Raw genomic sequence first — 17,740 nt, forward strand, 5'->3', positions numbered from 1 at the left:
CCAGCAGGCTGCCCTGGGTATGAGATAAAACGGACCTTTCAAATGTGGTAGAATGACATTACCTGACAACCTCTCCCTGTTTGCATCTGATGTAGTAACAAAGTTGTTTAGAGTGAAGCAAAGAATTTGTTGGTCTTTTAACCTCTTTCTTAGGCACGCATGTCCTTAAATCCCATTGGTGTGTTTCAAGATCAGGTGAGGGAGTTTTGGGAGAAGAGATGAGTGTTTGTCAGTAGACAGAGGCCTGTAAGATAGATATCAGACGTTTGCATTTTCTTAGGACATAAATACCATAGCCAACTGCACGAAGCTGTTTATTATACTGTGGACATCAACTAGAAAAATTCTAGTCACTATAGAGTTTTTATATTCTGGAATCCAAGGGCCGTTTGTCCCCATGATAAATGGGACCCAAGCAGGCAGGCTTAGCTACCTAAGTGCTGTCTGAAAAAACAGCTTTAAAGAAAAGCAGCCTGCTCCACCTGCCCGTCTCCCCTCTCAAAGAGCATTCAAAATAATAAACATCATGGTCCCCCGCTTGCCAGAAGGAAAGCCCTCTGCAACCCAGACATCAGTCAGCATCAATCCTCCACCCTCAGTGAGCCCCGAGTTTCCTGTAACTGCTCACCCCGACCACCCGGCCACACCTGCTGCGGGGAAACGCAGTAGTACTGACCACGCAGTGTTGAGGCCCAGACTGCATCAACAAAAAGACAGCCTTAGCGTTTTGGCTTCTGAAAAATTTAACACCGGCTCAGATAATAAAGCTCGCAAGACCTGCCTTCAATGCTATTCATCTTCTACCCCCCTCCCTACTCCATTAGGAAAAAAAAACTACTGGGACTTACCCAGGGACCACTCTACCCCTTTGTCCTTATTAGCAGAAATGTTGGAAGAAGGAAACAAGTGCCCTACTAAGAGAACTACCCTTCTTAGCCCCCTGCAGCTTCCTGCTGACTGTGAGGTAGAACAGCAGAGAAAGCTCCTTAAAGGAGCCTGCCTCAGCACCCAGGTCCCCTTGGCACATTCCCTCCTTCCTCTTTTTCCCCATCACAGTCACAGATGTGATTGCCGGAGCTCCAACAACCATTTTGTGAGCCAGAGGATGGAAGCACAGCCTAGTTCCCTTAGAGTATTAGGGAGCCCCCCAGCACCCTATCTGGCCTTAAATGAGATCAACATGAACCTTTGTCTTGTGGAGGACACTGCTTCACAGTCCCTGCCAGCAGCTAACGAATACAATTTCTGATACGCGCTCGGGGAAGTTCCCGGCCCTGGCATGTCCAGGCACTACCCAATCCAGGCACCTACTTCTACCTTTCAGAAAATTACTGTTTCCACTCTGTGTCCCAGGCCTTGCCTCTGCCGAACTCCTCCCTAGTGAAAAGAAAGAAATTGCTTCTTTCTTCTCCAAGATGGCTTGCCGCTTCTCCCATCTTTCTATTTACCTTGGAATGTGTTTATAAGGCACCTCCTTTGCAAAAGATGTACAGAAGGCAGTCTATCACCTGGCTAATCGGATGACTTCATGCAGGTTACTGGGCTGATGGACAAGGTCATAGGAAATAATAAATGGAAAAGTCAAAATACAGTGACAGCCGTATTATGCCAGGGACAGTTAAAGAAATATAAATAGACTCCTTCCTCATCCAAGGCCCTTCTCTAAAGAAACAAGCAATTTTTTTGAGGCCTTTCTTAAAAAGTTGGTGAAGGTGATTTAACCGGGCTGGGATTAAATACCCACAACAAATGAAAATGTTAGCCATCGTCAATTGGTTTTCTAGGGCCAAAACACAGCAAGGTAAGAGGGGTTCCCTCCTTTGCTCTGTGTATGGTCACTGCACCGTCGCCACGGTGGACGGAAAGAGTGGCTCCTCCAGACACGTGCAACTGTGTGGGCTGGACAGCAGCTGTGCACGGACCGGGCTGTTGCCAGTGACCCCGTCTGGAAGGCTGGCCCCTGAGGCAGCCGCCTTCCCTGAGGAGTCTACTGCCCTGCTTTCAAAGACAATGTGTACCCACCTTCTGCACCTGCCTCGCCTAGACGGCCAGGGAGACGCTACCTTTTCTGCAACCCCGCCCCCACCCCCGCCCCACGGCCTTTGTGAGCTTAAGTTTTCCTGGCCGGATTAAAGCTGAAACCAGACTGAAGAGTGGGCTCCAATGACGTCTGCTCTGGTTCCCTTCTACTCTGCAAACCGGGCTTAACTGCCCACAAATCTCCCCTTCCCTTTAACTCCCATTAACAACTGAACTTCCAGTGAGGAAATGAGGAGAGAAGGAACTGGAGAAAAGTAAGGGAAAATTGTGCCTGAAAAACAAATTTGTTGCTATTGACTCACAAGGATCGCATCCAAAACCAGTGACTCACGGCGCTGAGACACGGTCTTGCCTAATAAGTAAAGGCAAGAGGCCAAATGCACACCTGCCCACAGGTAAGGAATTCAAGTATTCCCAAGCCTGCAGACACTGCGAACCTAACGTGCAAGCCGACAGCCCTGATGGTGCGAGTACACGCGCGTGGCGATGTTCCCTAGGAGATTTCCCTCTCCCTCCGCCTCTCAGCTGTCCTCTCACAGAGCTAAAGGACAGGGCAAGAACTCAGCCGTCGGAAGCTGAGAATTCAAGAAAATCAACTAGCGGAGGACCTTCGCGGCGGCTGTAAGGACTCCACTGTAGACGCCTGCCTCTCATAGTATCAGTGGTACTTCAGCTTTGATGTAAGGAACCTTATTACAAATTTATTAATCAGGTACTATAAAACCACCTCCACCTCTGCCATTTAATGGATCATTTTTTATTGATGACTCTCAGATTTTGCTCTCCATCCTGGATCACCCTTTCTCGAGAGCCGTGTGCACCAAGAGGTGCCTTAGCGTGGTGATTGTGTGAACAATTTCTGGAGGCAGACGGCGAGAGCTGCATCCCAGTTCCTCTACTAATGATGTGACTTTGGATAGATTACTTAATCTCTCTGCCTCAGTTTCTTTGTCATCAAAATGAAGATAAAGCCAGATTTTATGAATTCTAAAAAGGTACCCGGGCATCTTTGACATCAAGAGGCGTCTTACCATCGAGGTCACCACATGGTTGATGAAATAAATTAGCCATCACTGGTAAGGTGGCTGTGAGTGTTAAATCAGTTCAAACAATTCATAACTATACGTGGAACGCACAGCTTTCAGCGAATGCGAGCCACTGTTATTGCATTAAAGGACACATCCTTTAATGTTTTCAGGCATCTCAAACTCGTCTTACCTTCAAACACACACCCTCATGGCCCTGTATCTCTTACCTGGTTTAATGCCAGTCACACAACCCAGGAAGGTGGAAATCAGCAGTGATTCTGTTCCCCTCCCCCCAACCCCCTGCATCCATTCACTTAACAAGTGCTCTTCACTCTACAGTCTAAACACCCTCATCTTCGATCTTCTTGCCATGTCTGCTGCCACGCTGCCCATCACCCCCACTGAAATAGGGCAGCCCCCAGCCTGAACTCCGCTCTGCCCTTGCAGTCCCCTCCCTGACATGGAAATCAGACCGCAGCACTCCCTGTGTCCAGCTTCCCAGTGGCTCCCCTTCACCTCCGGGACAAAGTCCAGCTCCCCGATATAGAACCCAAATCCTGGGGAGGAAGCTGCTTCCAGGCCTGGATCGCAAGCCTTCCTCGCCTGATGCTCTGTCCTCACACACAAGTCACTGCTCCCTGAGCTCTTCTGAGGACTGACAGCTCTGGGCCCTGCCCTCTGCTTGGTGCAGCCGACCCCTTGGATCTACCGAAGCCGTCCTCCAAGAACCAGGAGGCCGCGATGATCCTTCGGTCTCCTCCTCCTCCCCGTGGACACTTCCGCACTTTCTTGTGGCGCCCATCACCTTGCTCCTGCTTCTACTCTATCCCTCTAACTCTCCATTCCTCCCACTGACAGTGAAAGCTTAAGTACTTAGCCTTTCCTGTTGCAGACGCCATCACTTACATATGACTGTTGGGTGAACACAGGAAAAAAAGGAACAACGTACAAGGAACTGGATGACAATGCATTGAGGAAAGATCAAAGAGAGTAATCTAAGAAAAACACCCAACAAATCTTTCACATTTGCTGCCAGGATAAGTCCTTTTCCCAAAATATGCCTTCTCTTCTTTCTCTTTCCTAGAAAGTGCCATCACTCTGCAAAATAGCCAGTGTGGCAATGCCCTCAGGCCAGCCTACGGATGCTCTTTGTTCAAATATTGACTTCAGCACTCCAAATGGGCACCTGAGAAATGGATATTTTCCTTATTCCTATTGCAAGACAACATCCTTTAGTACACTGCCCTGCCTTTATTGAAAAGGCAACAAATTATCAAAATGCTGCTAGAAATCAAAATCACATATGTGGTAATAATAAAACAATGGAAAATGTGGACAAACGGCAAGCCTCAAGTGCATTCTTAGATCGCTCCTTAAATGACTGCCACTTACTGAGAAAGGCAATTGCATAAGTACTTTCTAACAGACTTTCAGCACAGTGCCAGCCCCACCTCGACCCCCGTATATGCTCAGAAGTTGGCCGGTGCCGTGGCTCACTAGGCTAATTCTCCACCTGTGGCGCCGGCACCCCGGGTTCTAGTCCCGGTTGGGGCGCCAAATTCTATCCCGGTTGCTCCTCTTCCAGTCCAGCTCTCTGCTGTGGCCCGGGAAGGCAGTGGAGGATGGCCCAAGTGCTTGGGCCCTGCACCCGCATGGGAGACCAGGAGGAAGCACCTGGCTCCTGGCTTCGGTTTGGCACAGCGCTCCAGCCATAACAGCCATTTGGGGGGTGAACCAATGGAAAAAAGACCTTTCTCTCCGTCTCTCTCTCTCACTGTCTAACTCTGCCTGTCAAAAAAAAAAAAAAAAAAAAAAAAAAGTCTTTTCTGGTGTGGAAGAAACACAAAAAGACAACAAATGATAGATGACTCCTTATCCAGAATTCAGCAAGATGCACTTTAGTGAAAACATTAGTCTGAAGTATACCAAAGTCTCCTCTTCAAAGCCTGGCTTAACACTTATTGGCCTGAGGCCACCAGTGACATGAGAGAAAGTGCTAAGAGGTTCAAATTATTGGCACTTTCCTTGCATAGGCCAAGAGCCCATAGGCAGTAGTAGGAAAGCATGACAGGAAATCATACCCAGCCGTTAAAAAACAACAGGTGCACCATACACCCTGGTTGCTTTACAGGGGAAAAAAGATTAGAGAATTAACGCACCTTGTAGACTGGGTCATACTAGGCCTTGGCTTGGTGCAGATAATCTTTTGAGTGAGCACAGGACAAGGACTTACAGGTGTACGAGTGGTTGCACACTGGTTCTTAGAAAAAGAAAGGTAAATATTTCAGTCCGCTTGGTAACTATCTGAAATGGAATACTATTCTGCTGTTGCTGCCTATGATTATTTTTCAGCTCGTGTATCTTATCTCGAAGTCCCACAGCAGGGAAGATAATTAAATGAGCACCTCCCCACGGTATCATCCCTAGATCCCTGCCTCAGAACTGCATTCTCAGCAAAGCAATGTCGCAACCAAGTCCCGCTGGCAGTTCCTGCACTAAGTGTCTCCACCCCTTGGAAAGAACCCAAAACAGAACCACCTCCCACGAAATCCCGGTCCACAGTAAGTCGCTCTGCACTTTATTGCATGTTACGTTGTACTGATCGCATCAGAGAAGCCAGATTCCATTTGTATTCAGTTGAAATTTTCACCAAACAGACAAAAAAAAAAAGATTTTTGCCTAAAGAAAGATGCGTCAAATCAGACTCTTAGAACCACCAAGTTACTTTCTGGAATATTACTCATCAATATTTCTCATTCTCATCTCATTCCTGAGTATTTAGGACAATGATTCTTCCCCACCTGGTGATATTAAATATGGCCACCTGACTTGTTTTGGCCAATGACGTGTGACGTAGAGGTGATGGGCATCATTTCCGAAGCAAGGCACTCAGAATAGAGGTGAGAGGCTCACTTGCGTCGCCACAGTGACCCTGGACACAAATGCTAGGACCTAATCCTTCTAAGGTCAAAGGGCCTGGAGGGCCAGGCCACCACATGGTGAGTCACCTAACCTAGAGAGGACTTGGTGGGACCAAGAGATTTTATCCTGCTCTTGGGCACAACAGAACTTCTGCAGCCAATGCACTCACTTTGGACCTTAGGAAATGACAGTTGCTTTTTTTGTCACCTCTACACTGGTCATCAATAAAATACTAAAGCTTTCAAAGTCATGTACTTCCCAGAGAGAGACACTCCTAGCTGGCTTCATCGACTAAAACTCAGAATGTAGTATTTCTGAAAATTAGGTTAGTAGAATATAGCAAAATCCCTTGCTGTAGTTCAGAATCCACACTCTAATTAATGCTCTATATGTTGTGACAAGAACATTAAGCCACTATCTAGTGTGACTGCAATTATGAAACAAGCTTAAGGTTACAATTAATTTAAATCACAGCACTGGCTCCACATTATTAGTTTGGCCTCTGAATCACAAAAACCAAAACTCTGAGCATATTATGCAAAAATGAATTAGGCTAATTATCTGATATCCATCATAATACTCTAAAACTATGGGCCAGTATTTTTGATCTACAAATATGAAAAGTGGTTCTCTTCATATTTCATGTACTTCTATAGACCTAAATGAAATTAAGTCATCGGAAAATTAATCAGTATTTAAATTTTAAGCTCTGAGTACATTTATTTCAAAAAAGTTCCTCCTTATTTTTCTGAAAACAAACAGATAATGAGGTCATTCTTATCTTTTGCATAATCCAAATGCAAAAGAATTCCATGCATAGGAATTTGTGGCAGTTCATACAGAAAGTATTTATGGAGCACTTTCTATTGCATTCTATTGTGCTTAACTCTGAGGACAGAATGATCAGAGAGATGTGGTCCTTGCTCTTACAATCAAGCCATCTCTGCTTCAGGGTGTATGCACTGCTATTTTCTAAGTTTGTTTTTGAGAATCAGGGAGACAGACGGAGATTTTCCATCCTCTGGCTCACTCCCCAAATGTCTTCAATGGCCAGGGCTGAGCCAAGCTGAAGCCAGGAGCCAGGAACACAACTAAGTCTCTCATGTGGGTGGCAAGGACCCAACTACTTGAGCCAGCACCTGCTGCCTCCTAGGGTGCGTATTAGGAGAAAGCTAGAATTGGGAGCAGAGCCAGGACTTGAACTGGGGCACTAAGATATGAGTTGTGGGTATCCTAAGCAAGGTCTTAAATGCTGCACCAAACACCCACACCTTTCCCAAGTTTTGAGCAGTGAAAATAGCATCACCAAATTCGAACTGTAATGCAACAGAATTTCATCTGTCTAGAAAAGTCAATCATCTAGAACACAGTTGAGAATCAGGAAGGTAGTAATAGGAGACTCTGAAAGTCAGACTTATTTTACAGACACAGAAAGAATTACAGCATATTTATTATGCATTATTCACTTACTAAAAGCTTTATATTCAATACATTGTCATCACAATACTCTATGACAAAATTTTAGTATTGTCTCCATTTTATAGAAATTGAATCTAAAAGGATAAACAAGTTACTTAAGGTAGAGCAACTGATGGACCCAGGACTCGAATCTAGACCATCTGACTCCAGAGCGCAAACGCCTGACCATTATTCCCTCAGCAGCATTTTGCAGACATGAAGTAAAACTCTTGGTCTTCTTTTCCAGAAGAATCCCTGGGGCCTTGTTCTGGTTATTATTGCGTCTAAGAAACCATTCTGGAGTCTAAGGTTTGGGAATTTGGAAAGATCAAATCAGGGGCCATGTGTCTGTGTTCCACAGCGTCCGGGCTCTCAGCAGGGAAGACTCGAGGTCTGGGGGTGGGGGATGCAGATGAAGGTTGGCGTCATCTGGAGACACCTTCATGCATGCACCTGCAGGTGGTGCTTGGCGGCCGAGACCTCAGCAGGACCTGCTGAGGGCACCATCTGCATTGGCCTCTCCCTGCAGACTGGGATTCATCCCCGCCTGGAAGTCTCAGTAGAGTCAAATCTTACTTGATGGCTCAGATTCCAGAAAAGTCCAAAGGCAGAACTGGTATTGCCTTTCAAGACCTTGTAGTGGGGAAGTGGGTCTTTGGCACAGTGTTGAAGACACTGCTTTGAATTCCCATATTAGAGTATCTGGGTGCGAGCACCAGCCCTGCTTCTGATTTCCGCTAACGCACACCTTGGGAGGCAGCAGAGGATGTACTTGTGTCCCTGCCGTGCACTTGTCAGACCCAGATTGAGTTCCTGGCTCCCAGCTTCAGCTGTTGAGGGCATTTGGGGAGTGAATCAGCAAATGGAAGGTCTCTAGGTGGAGTGTCTGGCTCTGACTCTCTGTCTCCATCTCTCTCTCTCTCTCTCTCTATTTCTCTCTTTCTCTCTCTCTCTCTCAAATAAAATGAAAATAAATAAGAATTTTTTTAAAGACCTAGTATTGGAAGACACACAGCAGCACTTCCATACTTGTTGTTAACCTGTCAAGGTACAAGGGAATAGGGAGTTCAAGGTCACAGGTTAGGAGGTGATGTGGATGGAAGATTATTGGCAGCCATCCTTCAGAAGGGTCACCTGCCACAAGTCTTCACCTGGAGTTAGGTTGCACCTCTGTAGAGCCAAATACATCTTAGAAATTTTCCAATGTGTCCCAAGTAGAAAGAATAGAATAAACATCACATAAACATTGCCTAGTTGGTAATGACCAACAATCCAAAGAACACATGTCACAGATGGCTAATAGGACAGGAATTCAAAATACAAATGGTATTTTTACTGTAAGACAGAAGTAGAAATATTGTGGACAGCAAATAAGAAAAGCTCAATAACTACAGAGTGGAAGACATTTAATTCAGGGACTACATCTCCATGTAGCTCAATAATCCCACGAGCATCCTGTATTCTTGCACTGCAAATTGAAGAGCTTTCTAATAACACTCCTAGCCATTTGGATGAGGTTAAATTCTACCTGGTATATTCCACAAAGGAAAACAGCAAAGTATTTGCTATATTTTATAAAGCTTTGCATTTAAAAGAGGTATTTTAGGGGATAAGGACATTAATCTTACATGGAACAGCTCATTTCTCAATTCTCATTTCAGGATCATTCCATAGGAAAGATGCAGTGTTGCATTGCTTTTCTCACATAACCAGAAAAGAAAACACACTGCATGTTGCATTTTCTAAAGCTAATAAGCAAATTCCACCCACAATTACCAAGCTGGCACCCACTGCACATTCAGGTAGCTGTGTGTCAAGGCATGCAAACATTTGTAGACAAGCACCTTTCTGGATATTTATCTACCAAAAACAATTGAAAAAAAAAAAGATTTCTTATGGTCTTGAGTTCCCAAACCAACAAAATAAATGAGTAGTTAGAGATAGTTTAAAGTCCATAGAGCACTCATCATAGGCAAGTAGCTGTCACCATTGATTTTTTTTTTTTTTTTTTTTTTTTTTGGACAGGCAGAGTAGACAGTGAGAGAGGAAGACAGAGAGAAAAGAGAGAAAGGTCTTCCTTTGCCGTTAGTTCACCCTCCATTGGCAACCATGGCTGGCACACCGCGCCGACCCGAAGGCAGGAGCCAGGCGCTTATCCTGGTTTCCCATGGGGTGCAGGGCCCAAGTACTTGGGCCATCCTCTACTGCACTCCCGGACCACAGCAGAGAGCTACACTGGAAGAGGGCCTACCAGGACAGAATCTGGCACCCCGACCGGGACTAGAACCTGGGGTGCCGGCGCCGCAAGGCGGAGGATTATCCTATTGAGCCACGGCGCCGGCCTACCATTGTTTTTTTTAACCCCAACAAACTTGCTTGCCTTATAATAATCTGTGAAAAAGCATTAAAATGTCAGTTTGCATTTCTTGAGCACATACAATCCAGTATTGGAGAAGAACCAACTGCAGTGAAAACATCTTGGGAGGATCAAGTGAACTGTTGGCCCTAGAGTTCATCAACAGAGGACAAGGTCATACTGTGGGATCGCTGATGTAAAGGGAAGCATTTGGTAGTATCCTTCAGTTCACTGCTGATTGTCTTTAACCTAGGAACGCCATCAGATATATTAAGAACAGCCCAAGAAAGCCTCTTTTCCCATGGCTCCAGTCCATACACAACTGCAACTCTCAGTCCTCATGGTGACCTCTAAAACACGTTTCTGACTGAGCAATGGAAATATTGCATTATTGCATAGCATCACTGAATAGTCTCAAATAAACTGACGCATAGAACTCTTTAGACATGGGATCACTGATGGATGTAAAAGCCAGCTAAATAAACAGGGAATCAATGAACACAGAGCGATGTGGCAATATATTTTTTAAATGGTGATACTAATCTCTTTGATTAAGAAAAGTTCCATAAGCTTTAAAAATATCTCCTCGCCCTCCAGCACCACCTGAGCTTCTGAGCTGTATTTTTCTTTGTTTGTTAAATATCTCTAATGTGAAAGCACAGTTGTTTCCTTCCTTTAGTTGCTAGAGCTAGCGGGTTGTGAGTGGCTGGTCTGCTGCATTGCTGCCGATGAGAGGAATGATAAGAAGTCAGAGCACTGAGAGACGGTTTGTGACTTCATGCATTGCGTTTGAACCTCTACAAACCAGGCAACCAGAAGCATATCCCAGCAAGCAGGGAAAAGTACAAATGGGAAATAAACAATAAAAGAGACGAAAACCATTATAAAATCAATTTAGGGGGAAAAGATAGTTACAGTATTTTCATGATGTAACAAGCATATCACAAGACAAAAACCAAATGAAAGAAATTATTATCAACAAATGATTTATATTTTGGCAGTGTTAGGAATCAAAGTCCTAGTTTGCAATTTTGTTGTTGGAGGTGGTGGTAGATCCCCAATGATGTTTTGTCTTTATGCATACATTGACATATTATGCCTTATTAAAATATAAACATCATTATCTTCTGAAGAGACACAAAACTCAAGTATTAGCACTAAAAGAATATAAATAGAGCGTGGAAAATAGGACTATTTACATGTTAAAATAAGATAGTAGAAACAAGACAAAATGTTCCCAAGATCACACTAAATGTAAACAAACTCAACTATTCAGTTAAAAGATAAGGACTGGGGCAGGCATTATGGCATAGCAGGTAAAGCCACTGCCTGAGACATCATCATCCTATATGGATGCAGGTTCAAAACCAAGCTGCTCCACTTCCAATCTAGCACCCTGCTTATGCTACTGGGAAAGCAGCAGAGGATGGCCCAAGTGCTTGGGGCCCTTTACCACATGTGAGACCTGGAAGAAGCTCCTGGCTTCTGGCTTCTGCCCAGCCCTGCATGTTGCAGCCATTTGAAGAGTGAACCAGTGGATGGAAGATCTCTTTCGCTTTCGCTTTCGCTTTCGCTTTCGCTTTTGCTTTCGTTTTCGCTTTCTCTTTGTCTCTCTCTCTCTCCCTCCCTCTCTCCCTCCCTCCCTGCCTCCCTTTCTTTCTCTGTAAACTCTGCCTTTCAAATAAACTAACAAATCTTTTTAAAACAGTCTGTTATTAATAATTATTAATGGGACAGATGTTTGACACAGCAGTAACGATATTGCTTGGGATGCCCACATCCCATATCAAAGAGCCTGGGTTTGAGTTTTGGCTTCCCTCCCAATTCCAGCTGCCTGCTAATGCACACCCTAGGTGGCAGCAGTGATGGCTCAAGTGCCTGGATCCCTGCCACTTATGTGAGAGACCTGGATTAAGTTCTAGGCTCTGGTCTTCTGCCTGGCCCAGCCCCAACTGTTGTGGGTACTTGGGAAGTGAACCAGCAGGTGGAAGATCTGCGTCTATCTTTCAAATAAATGAAAATAAATAATAATTTCAAAACTAATAATAATTATTATTAATGTGTTATCTGTTATTCTTCATCTATGCAGCAGACGCCTGGACCCCATACCAGATTTCCAGGAAGAGCTCTCCCGAGAGTGACATGACACTGATGTATCGCCTGGACAAAAAGTCACACTCCAAAGCTTTCTTGGCTTGCACTTACTTTGGGAAGGAAGGAAAAGAAGAGGGGGGGACTAGGAAAGCTATTTTTAGAGACAATAGGAATGGGTAAAGAACAGGGAGAATGATTTTCCTTTGATCCTTAACTGAACTATCATCAATCTCAACCACAGTCAACCATGCATAACCATCCAGTTCATAATTCTGGAGCTGGTAAGAATGTAATGAATTGTATGTCACACCAACCATAACTAAACCCTTAACGTTGCCTCTGCTGCTTCATCATTTAAAGCCGAGCATTGCTAAGCAGTGTGACTGAGGAAATCACTTACACTACCTCAATTTCCTCAAATCAAAAGGAAAATGGTGACATATTTCTCAAATGTTTTCTGGTGAGTGTGAAATGATAAAAATAATATAGTGCAGGTTCTGGTGGCCCCCTGCTTATAGCTATTATTTCCTACTTCGTGTCTGCCTAAGAAAGGCACCTTTTGAAGGAAGTATCTAGAAAACACGACATCAACCTAGATTGAGGGTCTTTACCTTCATAGAGGGGAGCACGGGTTAGCCTTGATGTCACAGGAACGAATGAGAACCATCAAGGCCAGCATCAGCCTTGCCCATCAGAGCACTTTGTAGTCATGACGTCGTTGGAATTCTGGGGTGGATTGGATAGAGCCAGCTAACAAACCACAGGCCTCCCATCAGGGTGGCATTCTTGGGAGACAATCAAAAGGCCTCACCCTTCCCCCAGTATTGGCCCCAGGTGGGAAAATCTCACAGTAACAACCAGTCCTCTCTGTTCAAGGAAAGACCCTACTAAAATACGAATCATGAAATACGTTAAGTAGCTTTGTCACTGAGCAATATCACAGTCAAGGGTTAACATGAGAAGTGGAAGGCATGTCATCTGCGTGTGGGTTTGGGCCCAGGACCTCTGCTAGAATTTCTACTTCTCAATCAGTTTATGTTATGTATGCTTTTTTGGAAGCTATTTCCTTATGTATAAAATAGGAATTAAAAATACCTCTCTCACAGGTGGGGTGAGGTTTCATGAGCACTTGTGCATGTGTGCGACACACTAAGCAGTCGCTGAGTGGAATAATTATTAATGAAAGGAGAAAGAATGCATCTGGAGCTGAGGCCTGGCTGAGGAGAATGGGCTTGACCAGGGAGTTGTGTTGAGAGAGATAGCACCCACTAAAGACAGCCTAAGTGCGCGGATGCCTACTGAGAAGTGCTAGAGAAGGTAGGGAACTCCAAGAAAGGAGTGGGGTGCAGAGGACTTATTCCTCCTCCTTCCTGGGGAGCCTCAGACCAGGAGAGAGAGAATGTTCTCCGTGCAGAAGGAAGGAACGTCAGGCCTGAGAAGACATAGTCACATAGTGCGGCTGGCGAAGCCCACGGTCAACAAGTCCAGACACCTCTTTCGTCTTGACTGCCAGGGAAAAGCATAGTGCTTCCCATGCCACACTGCCTCTTTCCCAGGCAGGCCTTATCTATTGAACACTGCACATCAATTCCAGATGAAAGCAGGGCATCTGTTTCCCAGTAATGTAACTCTCTCAAACACGGCACACATAGATTTATAGTAACGTTGGGCAGCCATGCAAAAGGTTGCATTGTGTTCAGTAGTATTGCTTCTAATTTCAGGAGGATTTCGGTTGAGGACCTTTGAAGTGGGAGCTTGAATCATGCATCTGTAAATTCCTCATTTTCCACAGTTATTAAAACATCCGCCAGTGCCAGGGTATCCCATTGTTCATTCACTTCTTTGGCACGCCAGCATGGGGGTGGATGCCAACCACACAACCGCCACAGGGACGCAGACAAATAGTAGGTGAGGCAGACAACAGGGAAATGCGAGGTTGCCTGCCAAGGAGACATGTGCTTGGGACCAGCCATACCGTCACTGCTCAGAAGTCTCTTCACTCCTTCTAAGTTGAAAGAATCCTCAGAGCCACGTGACAAAGCATGAGGATGAGCTGAGTTCATCAATGGGTGGCTTTCTGCATCCAAAAATGTTTCTGTTTTAAATAATGAGCAATGTACATGCGCATCCTAAGATCAGCAAACATTTTCTTGTTGTTCCTTATCCACTATCCTTGTCCTGCTCACATGCCATGGATTGGGCAGAGAGTTCCCAGTAAGGGTCTCCTAAGGTCATAGTGGGAAGAGATGTTTATAGCTTAGGGGATTAGCCCTGGCCACAGAAATATGAGTTAGAACTAGAACAACGTGCTTGCTTTAATTAGTTCTTTTCTTTGGAGTATAAAACACTGTATATTAGAGGACTTTGTTCCTCCATACCTCACATTGCCACTACTAATTATCATTAGAATGCTTTAATAGTAATTTTCCCATCCAGAGAGTTCAAAACTCGTCACCTATTTTACCTCTTTTTTTTCTGAATATTCTTATGAAATATTCTTATGAAACAGCTGGAGGGAAGCTGTTATTATATCATTTTACCATACAAATAAAATGAGACCAAAACCTAGATATTTATATAGGGCATAGCCAAAACCTTAATAAAACTAATTTTTAGTTGTAGCTTATAGAATCAGCTTCATCACGTCCATATAGATACCTGCTAACTTGGGAAAGGGGCTAGCACTATGGCGATCTGTGATGCCAGCCTCTCATATGACACCAGTTCACATCCAGGCTGCTTCACTTCCGATCCTGCAACCTGCCAATGGCCTGAGAAAAGCAATAGAAGATGGCCAAAGTGCTTGGGCCCCTGTCACTCATGTGGGAGACCCAGATGAAACTCTTGGCTCCTTGCTTCTGCCTGCCTCAGCCTCGACCACTGCAGCCACTTGGAGTGTGAACCAGCAGATGGAAGATTCTCTCTCTCTCTCTCTCTCTGCAACTATGATTTTCAAATAAACAAACTCTTTTTTTTAAAAAAAAAAAAAAAAAAGGCTACCTTTATTTAAAATAGCAATAATAAAGGAGGCAAGACTAACAAACTGCCCTGGCCTGAACTCCAAAGGTGATTGTAGAGCAAGCCTCAGCTCCAGGACGGGTCAACAGATAGGTTACCTATCACCAAAATGTCAACATTAGCAGGCAGATGGAGTAGTCTTTTGAAAAGTCAATCAAAACACACCCAAGTTGTCTAATACAAGTACAGGGTTACCCAACATTGGCCCTATTGACCTTTTGGATAATTCTGTGGAGTGGGGGGATGGTCTGGAGCATCTTGGGATTTTTAGCTGAATCTTAGGTTTAGGTTTCTACCTGCTAGATAGATGTCTTTGCACTTGAGACCACAGAAAAAAATATCTCTAAACATTGCCATTGACCCTTGGGGAGAGAAAGAAGAGGAAGCAGGGAAGACCTATTAAGAGCCACTGACCTAATTAATTAAAAAACAAGTAACAATGGAACATTACTCTCAGCCTGGCCCTGTAAGAGTCAGATGCTAGAGGCTAAAAAATAATGCATTGTTACCTTTACGAGATTGTAGGTGGAAGTGGAGTTTGCACTCACAGAAAACAACTGGAAATTAAAGAGTCAAATTCTCTGAGATGAGTAAATCACAATGGCTCAGAGCAGACTTCAGACAGACTTTGAACTGGACCTTGAAAAATGTATCTATCTTGAGAACTTTCAAAAATGAAAGAATTTAGGGCATTTCTAAAGGAAAATGGGGAAGGAGGCTTTGGGTAACAAAAAGAGCACAAGAAATCTTAGCTGCTGGATTGGCAGGTGCCGAGGCGCAGTCTCTTGTGATGAATCAATGTCATCCAGGAGAGGAGTGCCAATAACTAGCCATGTCTCTGCCTTGTTCATTAGTTGTCCTGCTCAGAAGATAAAGAGGACAGGCCTTCAAATTAGCTGATGAAATGAAGCTAGAAGAGTGACTTCGGAGGATGGCCGAATCAATATTCACAAAATATCTCCAAGCACCTGGAGCAGTGAATTGAATTTAAGAAAATGTTGTTTATCTGAGACAAAGGTAAGATCTGTAACAGCCAGAAAAGCCAACTGCACAAATAGAATTCGGAGGTAATGAGGCGTAGCAAAAGCAAATGTGAAAAAAAGATTTAGAATTTTTATCAGCCTCACGCTTAATGGAAGTCAACTATAAAATATTAATGCACACTCATGACACCTTAAAAACATTAATGAAATTCGAGGCTTCATTAATAGAAATATAATAGCTAGAATGGAGAGGTGACAGTCAGTCTTTATGAACACTGCATTTAGCAATGCACAAGTGCATTCCTGTGTTCAACGCTGCTTAAAGATTATAGACAAAGAGGAACATATTCAAAAACTGAAACCCTGACAAGCAGGCAGCTTGGAATCAGGCCACATGTGGAACTTGAATTTAGACAAGAAAAAAATCTGCAATTATCATAGGTTATTTTCATGTATTTTTAGGCCTTTAGTGGTAGAGATCAAATTAGAATGAGTAAGTGGAAGTTATACAAAATTGAATTCTGAATCACATACAAAAAAAAAAAAAATGTCCTATGCTTGAAGTTGCCTGAAGATGTCTCTCAGGAGGACATCTCCCAGAAGGTTCTCCGAGCTAAGCCAGATGGCCACTGAACAAGAAAATTAAACCTCTACTTCTTTGTTTTAAAGGTACTTATTTATTTTTGTTTATTTGACAGGCTGAGCAACTAAGAGAGAAAGATCTTCCATCTGCTGATTTACTCTCCAAATGACAGCAGTAGCTGGGACTGGACCAAACCGAAGCCAGGAACGAGGGACTCCAACCAATTCTGCCATGTGAGTGGCAGACAGTACCCAAGCCCTTGGCTGCTGTACCCTAGGAGCATTAGTAAGAAACTGGAATGGAAGCAGAGGTGTGACTCCATCCCAGGCACTCCAAAATGGGGTGCAGACATCCCTAAAAGCAGCTTAACTCTCTGCAATGCAACACCCACCCCTAATTTGTTTTCTGTATCCAATTCCCTACACCTTTATCAAGGAGCTGCATATAGAGCAACTGATATATGGACTTTCTATCATCTTTAGCTATTATTGGATGAAGAAGCGGGCGATTGTGGGAATCAGAAGCCTAGAACTCCGATTTCTTTATTACAGGAGTTAGAGAAGAGGTGTGATGCTTTGGTGATAGTTTAACCACACTCCACATCCAACCCCTTGCATTTTCCAACTTAACTTTTTTGACCAAAGGCTTCGGTAGCCACTTGCCCTTATACTCAATCCCTGTGAGCCCTACTAATTTCAAACCAGAGCAACTAAGAACACCATACCCCTCCTTCCAGCGCCATAGGGGCAAACACAAAGCACTGACTCCTCTGAGCATGCGCCCTGCAGGTCCATACTGAGAGAATGCAGGGGATTTCCCATAATCCTCATTGTGTGTGCTTTTACAGCAGGTGTAAGCTATATTAACATCATAGCAAATGTCCTAAATGTTTCTTCATATCACAATCTAATGTGGGTCTAAGCATGAGAGATTAAAATACTACTCTGGATCTCAGAATAACCACACCAAGAAAAACCACAGTAGTCTGTCTTTGGTCTATGTTCTATAAAAAAATTACTGTGCTAGTTAATAGCAAAATTCTTCCTTTGATGGAAGGATTGCCAGATTGTCATGTGGAACCAGCATAAGATGCTAGACTTTCTCCTTGGCACGCGTGGAGCAGCCTTCTGTTTCTTTACTTGAAATCGGGAAGGGCCGGCATCCCAACTTTGTTGTCACCAGTCACTCATTTACTCTAGACCAGTGCCAGGGAGGACAGATGAAGTGCCTGGAGCTCATCCCTCACTTGCAAGACCTG

General features: G+C 44.1%; 1 long non-coding RNA gene across 11 annotated transcripts in view; it reads right to left on the bottom strand.

The window, feature by feature from the left end:
• Positions 1-17,740, bottom strand: part of LOC127492117 (uncharacterized) — an 82,313-nt gene that overhangs the window by 12,403 nt on the left and 52,170 nt on the right. Inside the window, exon 7 of one of the 11 annotated variants that reach the window (XR_011378627.1) lies at positions 63-244. The exons of the other annotated variants lie outside the window; for them this stretch is intronic. This is a non-coding gene — a long non-coding RNA (uncharacterized lncRNA). The remainder of the gene's footprint in view (positions 1-62; positions 245-17,740) is intronic. 11 annotated transcript variants of the gene reach the window in all.

Source organism: Oryctolagus cuniculus, chromosome 9 (genome assembly GCF_964237555.1).
Source record: "Oryctolagus cuniculus chromosome 9, mOryCun1.1, whole genome shotgun sequence".
Classification (NCBI taxonomy): Eukaryota; Metazoa; Chordata; class Mammalia; order Lagomorpha; family Leporidae; genus Oryctolagus; species Oryctolagus cuniculus.